This window comes from Melospiza melodia, chromosome 2, assembly GCF_035770615.1.
Source record: "Melospiza melodia melodia isolate bMelMel2 chromosome 2, bMelMel2.pri, whole genome shotgun sequence".
NCBI classification, from domain to species: Eukaryota; Metazoa; Chordata; class Aves; order Passeriformes; family Passerellidae; genus Melospiza; species Melospiza melodia.
In genome coordinates, this window is record NC_086195.1 from 9212459 (window position 1) to 9222578 (window position 10120).

Sequence of the window (10120 nt, forward strand, 5' to 3'; positions counted from 1 at the left end):
AGGGAGAGAGTATAGGCACACCTGGGGGAATGACCTGGAAGGCCAAAATGGGACAATACAGCACACCACAACAAGGGGCCAAGAAACATCAATGAGGTTCCCCTCCTTCATGGTTTTCTGTTACTTGCTTCTGTCAAGGAGTGTGGTTGGGCTGCTCTGGGTTAAACTGTGAACTCCAAAGCATTCAGTACTGGTTGTATTTTCTTCCTTCTCTTTTCTTGACTGTACCATGATTTGTTTCCACTAGATTTCTCTTTTGTCTGCCCTGAAGCAAAAGCAGGCAGAGCTCGGCCTCTTCTCCAGCGCTGGCAGAAGTTACCCATTGTCCTGGCTGGTCTCTGAGAGTTTGCATAAGGAACAGGGGCAGGAGAGCAAATCCCAACATTTCTGTCTGCAGCAATCCCCCAGTGGGACAGACACAGGCTCCTGGCTGACCTGGGAATGTCTGGCTGAATATTGTGTGGTGTTTTCTGGGCTGGGCAAGAGACTGGTCAGCCTGAAACCTGCAAGGACCTGCCAGGCCCTGGACCTTGGCTCTGATGGCAATCACAGGTGGTGGCACATGAGGGACGACCCTGACATCTTTCCTGGGGTGCTGCTACTCTTGTTGCCCCAGTTGCAGACTCTGGATTTTTTGTGCCAGCCATAAGAGTGTTCAAATCTTTTCAGGAGAGACCACCCCAGCTTGGAATTAGGTTTGGGAAAACATTTTCCCCTGAAGCTTGCTTTTCCTTGTATGCATCTCAGGCCCAGTTCCAGAGGGAAGGAAACCATAACCTAAGTTTGGAAAGGGAATTCTGGATGTCCTCAGCTTATGGGCAGTGGGATGGGGAAGGTGTGAGACAGCTGATGGAGCATGGGCAACATGGGTGCTGCTGAGGGAGATCAGGGTGTGGAGTGTGATAGTCCAGGGGACAATGTGGAAAGCACCACAGAGGCTCTGGGAACGCCAAGAGCTCTTTAGTAAATAGCCATGCTCAAGGTAAAATTAGTACATAATCATAAAATTAGTATATAATCATAAAATTAGTATATAATCATTGTGTACATATCATAATCATATCATGTACACAATGAAAGGAATTTGAGGAACACTGCATGGATTTTGATCCAATGTGTTTTCTCTCTATATGGTGTCTAATTTTCCTTCTCCTCCTCTAAACAATGGTTCTTCTTCTTCTCTTCAAAAAATGAGATGATTGATTTTTAAAGCTGCCATGTATCTAACAACAATTTGCTAGTGATGAAAAGAGAAAAAAATGACAACAAAATTGTAGCATGTTTTAGTAAATAGAATTATGCTGTATCGAGCAATAATATTTTAAAAACAATTCATTACAGGTAAAGTGTAGGACAACAAATCTTAAAGCAACCAAAGAAACAAGACTGATACTTGGAGCACATCTTGTGCCCAGTGTAAGCAAAGTTCCTGTTTTTCAGGGACAGCCTGTTGCATGTAGCATACAGGTCAGATATCTCTTACATGAGCACACAAAAGCTCTGGCTCCAGCTCAGAGGCTCAGCTGCTCTTTGTGGAGCAGATTCCTCCCCTGTGATGCTGGGGAATGGAGCAGAGCTGCTCACTCAGATCCTGCTTGTTTCTTGGCTGAGCTGGGAGGTGGACAAGAGCAGCTCTGCTTCCCTTGTGCAGGATTTTCTTGCCTTGTGCCCACATCCCTTCCTTCTGGAGGAGCAATATGTTCTCAGAGACACCCACTGCTTGTCCCTGTCAGCTCCCTCATGAGCAGCCTCCTTTCCTTCACAGCCACCCAGCAACTCCCTGAGCCTTTGGGTGAGGAGCTCTGCTCCTCTAAGACACATTTGTGTCTCAGTTTGTGCCGGTCTGCCAAGCACAGCCTGTCTGACCCTGAGCACACCCTCCTGATCCTCCTGGGCTCTGGGCTGCTTGGGCTTGGGGCCAGCTGAGGTGAGGGGTGCAGTGTCCCATCTTGAATCAAGCCTTTGGGAAAGCACTTGGTGGAGATGGAAGGGCTGCCCTTGTCTCTGGAGGAGCTTTTAAGCTGGGCACTCTCCTGACAATGCTGCAGCCACATTGCAGCCATGCCTGTGCTCCAGCTGGCCACCCACCTGAGATGGACTCAGGTCAAGGAATGCAAAAACAGCTCGTTCACAAAGCCTCTCTCCTCTCCTCTCCTCTCCTCTCCTCTCCTCTCCTCTCCTCTCCTCTCCTCTCCTCTCCTCTCCTCTCCTCTCCTCTCCTCTCCTCTCCTCTCCTCTCCTCTCCTCTCCTCTCCTCTCCTCTCCTCTCCTCTCCTCTCCTCTCCTCTCCTCTCCTCTCCTCTCCTCTCCTCTCCTCTCCTCTCCTCTCCTCTCCTCTCCTCTCCTCTCCTCTCCATTTTTAACTAACAGAGAATCAACTAGAGCTTTCCTCTTTAAGGATGCATCGTGGAGGCTGATCATTTTTTTATTGATTTATTGCCTTTGAAATCTGGGATGTCCACATTTGTTCTAAATTGTATGTATTTGTTAAAATTTCTTCTTTTTCTGGACAGCCCCCCATAAATGTGCCTGTATTAGGAATTGATATAAATGGTTTATTGACTAATTTGAAATATTTTTAATGATGTCATTTGTATCCAATACTCAATTTCATACATCAAAAGAGAACATAAAAAACAGGGCTGCATAAACCTCACCACAACCACAGCCTGTGGAAACAAACTCTGAAGAACTCCCTACATTGTCCAGCTCTTCCTGGAGCTTCTGACCCAAGAACCCCAGGTCAGTACCAGAAAATCCCATGGCACGGTGGTCTCATGGATGAGGGACACAAAGCCTGCCCTCAGCCCCAGTGACACTTTTGTGGAATGTCCCCTGTGGGGAATAAGAGCTCAGCAAGTCTCTTACTCATCAATTTGGTGCCTGAGAACCTACAGGCTTTAGGAAATTAAGTCTCTCTGACTCTCCTCTTTTTCCATTTCAGTGTTTTCCTTCCACCTTGCATTTTGCAGTTCTCTCCAAGCCCAGGCCAGCCTGCAGACCTGCACAGGATCTTCTATCCCTCAGACCCACTTAGGGAGGTTCTCATGTGGCAGTTCCATGATGTCCATAAGTAAAGGAGCACCAGTCACACAAACCCAAACTGTCGGGTACCTGTTGCCAATTTTCCGACTTCTGGGACTCTGGCTGAGCCCTCCCAGGGGGCTCCCCTGTCAGGGAGACCCTCCTGTAGTTGTCTTGTGTCAGCAAAGAGAGATGCACTGGATTTTTTGGTCTTCAGGTTCTTGTTTATTGTCATCTTATCTAGAGTTTTGCATGCTGTCCACACCAGGCTCAGCGCACTGGAAAAGCACCACAAAAATGGCAACAGTCTCTTGTTCCAAGGTCTTTTACAGCTAAACTATCCAATGAAGAACTGACACCTGGATTATTTCCCTTTTAACCCAATAACTGATCCCAAAGATCTGCATTGGGGAATTTTCTGTCCAATTACAAAATGCCACCCAAACCCATGGAGAAGGAAGAAGAAGAAACCCAGGACAACACCCTGTGCCCTCCATCTTGCTTCCATCCACAACATACTAAAAATCCCAAAACCTAAATTTCTCACCAAGTGATACACCTACACTGCTCTCTATAATCTATTTCACACTTTTGTGGATTCCAGTCTATCTTGAAGTCTGGGAAACTTTCTCCATGAATGAGGGTCACAGTCAGTGCTCCCCTGGGGGTCAGGGCACCCCAGAGCAGACAGAGAAATATTCTTGGTGCCCTGGGTTTCCACACCAAACTAAATTGTAAACTGCCTTTTATGGGGTTCTGGGGCCTCTGTGATCCTTATGAATCACTGACATTGTGTTATTTCTGTGCAGGAACAGGACAATAAAGACACAGGGTGGGTTCACCAAGGAAGGGGTACCATAAGGAAAGACTTGCCCATTCCCATGCAGGAATAAAAGAACCAGGAACACTTTTCTGGGATGTGTTTTGATACAGGATTTGGCATTTAGTGCCTGGATAACATTACTGACCTTCAGAGCTTTAATGTAGCTGGTAAAGTAGTATCAAATAAAATAAAAAGTTCTACATTTGCTTTCTCCTGAAGATTTTTCTGTCAAATTGGGTCAACTTCTAAGTAAAGCAGGAGATCATTTTAGTCTGTCACCATTGCAAAACTAGCCTGGTATTTGAAAATTTTAAAATTACTTGTGCTTGAAAATGATGAGGGCTCTGGATTTGGCAGGCAGTACTGTTTAAGATCTAATGGTATATAATTCAAAACCTGAACTTTCCTGCTTTGCTGAGCTTACCATTATTTTAGCAAATGTTTGTTTTGGTGGGGTCTTGGGGATAATATGGGCAAATGAAAGCTCCATAATGATATTTTTTCCAATACTGAAAATAAAAAATAAGCCAACATCTCCTCAAGTGTTTTAAGTAGTAGCATTTGCCACCTTTATAAAAATTCTATTATAGACATGGAAACAGATCATAAAACTGCTCTGCCCAGATCTGCAGGGGAATCAAACAGATGGCAGATCCCACTGCAGTTTGGATGAAGATTTCTGAGCTAGATGCGGAAGAGAATAGTCAAGGTCAGTGATGAGGTGAAAACCATGCCCAGATTTTTTTCAGCTATGTGGCATGTACATCCTTCTCACACATTTAGAGAAAATGCACCGAACCCAGAGATTTTTTCACAACGAGGAGCAAATGTCCTTAGTGTAAGACAATATTGCAACAGGGAAACCATGTGCTTGCTCAACGGTCATTTCTTAAATTAAAATTAAAATTAAAATTAAAATTAAAATTAAAACTATTTTTTCAAAATTTTTGTGTGTACGTGCTAATATGTATTTTTTAATTCAGTTAAATCTGAAGGTGGTCATACACCAGACTGTAAATGATATTATTTGTGAATTTTGGCAACCAAAATGATTCTCAAATAAGGGTTATTGTTATTCAGTCAGTTCTGGGACTAACATGCATGTGGAACTCTTAGCAGATGATTTTTTTCCTCTGTGCTTCTGTCTTTTATGCCCTCACAAATGTCTGAATTGAGAAGTTATGGCTTTAAATGGAAAACTTCCTCCCTGATTTGTTGTGTTCTTTTAAAAACAAAAACCCCAAGCAATCTCATTTGTGATATACATCAGGCTCAGCTACACAGATCTGGAGGCTGTATTTCTCTCTTGTTTATGTCATCTGTCTGGTTTTAGTTAATTTTCATTTCCAGATGTCTCTTGAGCACGTTGGGTTGTTTTTTTTCCTTGTGGTTAACAGGATATAAATTACCTTGATAGGACAGAGCTGTTTGCTCTGTTTTACTTGTTTAATTTCTGGATACGTTTTACTGAGCCTGATCCCTCATCATCACAAAATAGATTTTACTGGCTTAGAGCATAGATTTTACTGCAGTTATTTACTGGCATGAAATATGCACAACTCAGTGAAGAATCACACTTGCAGTCTGAGTGGTTGTTTTTTGTGTCATTAAAGGGCACAAAGACCTGCACTGGCAAGGGCTGGGTGTGATGGTGTTCACAGGGGTTCTTGGACGAGGGAAGAGATGGGGATCTGACTCCATGTTTCAGAAGGCTTGATTTATTATTTTATGATATATATTACATTAAAACTATACTAAAAGAATAGAAGAAAGGATTTCATCAGAAGGCTGGCTAAGAATGGAATAGCAAAGAATGATAACAAAGGCTTGTGGCCCGGACCCTCTGTCTGAGCCAGCTGGGCTGTGATTGGCCATTAATTGGAAACATCCAACATGGGCCAATCACACATCCACCTGTTGCATTCCACAGCAGCAGATAATCAATGTTTACACTTTTTTCCTGAGGCCTCCCAGCTTCTTGGGAAGAAAAATCCTAAGGAAAGGATTTTCCATAAAAGATGTCTGCGACAGCTGGGCTCAGCTCTCAGAGCTCTGAGGAGCACGAGGACTCCAGGGAGCCTGGCTGAAAGGACAAAGCTGTGTGAGGCTGACTCCTGCTTGCTAGGTGGGGATATCACCTGAGGTGGCAGAGGGGATGTGTAACACTGCCAAAATCAAGCTGATGAATGGCTGTATCTTTGAATTTGGATGCAGAACGAGGGTCAAGTTGGGAACAGTCTAACAATAGGCCACTCATGCAATCTAAGCAGGATGGGATCAGGGCATTTTGTAATCAACACTTATTAAAGCCATGTTTTATTCCTAAACTACGGCCAGGGAGGCTGACTCCTACTTGCTAGGTTGGGATAGCACCCCAGGTGGCTTCATGTTTAGTATCTGCCTTCTGTGAGAGGCAAAGGCTTTGGTTTTACTCATTTCCAATGGGAGAGGAGCTGTAGAGCAGCAGCTTCAGACCTGCAGTGGGGTCTCTGCCAAGCAAATCACTCCTGCACTGCATCATCTTCTGCTGAATCACTTCTTGTCCTGAGGTCTCCCTCCGAGGGAGTAAAGGACACTGCCAGTGTCCAGGCAGCTCCTCAGCTTTTTCCCTGCAGGGGTGTCTGAAGAGGGGTGTTTGGGGTGCAGGGGTGTCTCCAGTGCCTTATTGGACTTGAGCTGAGCCCCACAGCATTTCTGCAGTTTCAGGGGGATCAGGGGTGTGGGTATTGCTGGGTTATGTAAGGCACTGCAGCAATCCAATTCTTCCCAGTGCTTTCCTAAAAAGCTGCTGCAGGGACACTCACACCCTGCACACAGGGCACCTTGTGCTTTCTGCTGGAGCCTTTGTGAACTTAAAGAGGTGAGATCCAACAATCTTAGAAGAAGCCTGAGAATTGGTCCTCCAAGAAAAAATCTGAGTGGCAGGGAGATCCCCAGGCTTGTCCTGTGCTGCCATTTCCCCACTGGTAGCACAGGGGTAACTAATGTTGAACTCCAGGCCATCAAAAACAAAAGAAATGCTTCTAAAATTTTCCAGAGCTTAAAAACTACACACAGTCATTACTACTGCTTTTCTAACCACAAAAAAGGCCCTGATTTAGGGGCCTGCTCTTTGTAGTTACCATCTCCAGACAGTTCTCAGAGGGACAAATCAACTTACTGCAACATTTGCTAAATTTAGGGACCAGATGCAAGTGCTTTTAGGGCACCTTCCTCCTGCTGACCAGCTCACACAAACACAGGTGAAGAAAAGCAGTCCCAGAGCACATACCCAGCAGCACAGATGCACACACCAACTGCTGCCACTGAGGTTCCATATTCATGGTTATTCAGACTTGCACTGACAAAGACACTATTTTTGGCTCTGTGCTAGTCAGCCGAGGTGCTGAGCTCCTGCTGATCAAGGATCACGAAGGAGATGATGCAGCAAATGAGATTTGTATGCTGGAAGTCACTCGTGCTTTGAGAGCCTGCCAAAAATAATGTTTCAGAGGGCATGTATAACACTGCCAAAATCAAGCTGATGAATGGCTGTATCATTGAATTTGGATGCAGAACAAGGGTCAAGTTGGGAACAGTCTAGCAATAGGCCATTCATGCAATCTAAGCAGGATGGGATCAGGGCATTTTGTAATTGACACTTATTAAAGCTCTGTTTTATTCCAAAATGCAGTAGAAAGAGGGCAGAGAGAAATTAAGACTGGAAGGTAGATTACAAGGGAATTTTAAGGTTCTATGGTTCCAGGCTTATCTGATTTTTTGGGAGTTTCCTCTAGTTAGGCACAATAAAACAAGGAGAGGAAATGCTGATAGGCTCTTCAGAAATCTGTACACATCCTGCAACACTGCTGTTCAGTCTTTTCTTCCAGTAGAATTGTTCATGGTTAATATTAATTCAAAACATGGGAATAAGAAGTCTGTAGATTAAATGCTGCATGCTATTTTGCCTGAAGATGTGAGGAGTTTGAATTTAAAAAATGAGGCAGAGCTCTGAAAGCGTACAGCCTTGCATTTCATTTTATTGAGGAATTTTATCTCCCTGGATAACATGCAGGTGCAGCAAGAAGTGCATCACCTTTTCCTGTCTGGAGAAAGGTGGTGAAGAAAAGCACAGATCAGACACAGAGAGTGTCAGGTCTTGACTGAATACCCTCCCCTCTTAGCTTTTGCCTTTCAATTCTGTTTACATTTTTCTCTTTAGCCAGTAGGTGCTTTCCCACTGATTTTGCTTGGAAGAGCTTTTTTTATGATAAGTCACTTTGGACTGAAGCCAGTTTTAACCACTTTTATAGTCAAGGACCTTGTGACCAAGAAGAATATCATGTTCAGGTCCACCATGACAACTGCAGAGAAGAAAACTGAGGGTTCACATCAGAGACAATGCTGCCTAAAATAACCACCAAGCACAATTCTGCGAATTGCCATTATCTTATGAAAAGTGCAATATCATTTCTAGCACGTTCAAACAGGACATGGAAGTGTGTTGGGAATGCCATAGACAATTCAATTAAAATAACTGGAGGTGTGATAATTGTTGCTGTAACATTCTGTGGTTTTTGTTACCTCAGTGGTATCTTACACCTGAGTCATGAGCTCCCAGAGTGACAACAAGCCACTTCCAATCCACAGAAAAAGGCCAAATCCATGGTGTGGAATTGTATCCAGATGGGAATATAACAGGGAGATGACTAAGAAAACCACTTAATGTAAATTAGTTGTTTATGCCCAGAAATCTCATGTGAGAGAGCTCTTGATGCACTTGGCTCAATAGAAGACAGATAACAATAAGGGAATAAAAAACCTGTAATTAAATAGAGTTTACAGCTGAGGCTATCTGTCCAAAATCATCTGCTTAGTGTTGCCATAATACCTAGTGATGGACAAATCCATCCTATTGTACCTGGACATACTGCTTTAATAGATATTTGTCAGTTCTACATCCATGCTTAGATTACTAAATGACTCATATGAGGCAAATTAAATCTCATGGCAGAATATTACATTAGAAACATTAGCTAAGCCTTATAGACCCAAATAATTGCAGAGCTATTCCAAGTCACAAGTGATGATTTATGCCTACCTTTTTATTAATTTATTGCCTGCCCCTAAATTGGAGAGTTGCTCTTCAGGAAAAATATCTCAGTTAAAATAAGAACTGAACTCCAGAAGACAGAGGATTTTGATTCAAGATAGCAAAGAGGGTAATAAGGATTGAAGAGCTGCAAGTGATGAATTACTTTGCAGTTTGAATTCAGCTCCAGCAGAAATCTTGCCAAGATACCCAGTTCTCTTTCCACACTTATCTCTGGACAGCAGAGCTGGTAGCTGTCCATTTCATCCAGACAGGAGTCAGGCTTTGAACCACGTACTAAACAGTTATCAGTGCCTCCCTCTCCCAACCAAACAGCTCCATCCCAGTGATCTTTAAGGTCAAAGCTGGAGTGGGGCAGTGCACATAAAGAATTTTGCTCTGCTGCACCCTCCCAGCTCCTGCTCATGACCTCAAGCACCTTGATTCTGGTCAAGGACTTCACCACTTCTCAAGGATTCCTCCTCTTCCTCACCACTGCCAGGCATCCATCACATGGATCTGGACTGAGAGTGTTGCCTGCTTTGTTCCCTGGTCTCTCTGTGCTTCCTCACCTCTCCCAAACACCCCCTGCCCACACAGTGAGGGTTAAACCACGTTGGCACCAATTCCTGCAGTGTGGATTTGTGCATGTGCAAGCACTGATGAACAGCCCCTCTCCATTTCCCTGTGAACAAACTGTACCCACTCAAATGTTTGCTTAAACACAAATGGATTCAAGCCTGGCTGAGCAGGATCTCTGTCTGCTTAGGCACAAATATTTGAGGGGATCTTTCTCCATCATTTTCCCAGCTAATTTCCAGCTTCATACTTAACTGATTGATGACTCACTGTCAGTGTCCATGACCAAGAAACAATGACAGCCTCTAGAGGGAAGTTTATTTCATTCTCCCAGGCCCCACTGAGGGTGATGGTGCTGCAAAGCCCAGAGGGTGAAGGTTGGCCTTCACAGGGGAGAGGAAGAATAGGTGGCTATCTTTCATTAGATAAAGAAGACACATTTTAAAAGGTCAGATCTCTCATCAATTTCCTAGCTACAATCCAACCAGTGCTTTGAAATGCAAGCTGTGAATAACAAAACCTAAATTTAGGCCAGTTTATGAAGCAGCACTCAATACTATGGCTTTAATGGCATCTCCTCTTTTGAGACCTATAAAAAGCAAATTTATCCCAAGAGAAGTTTC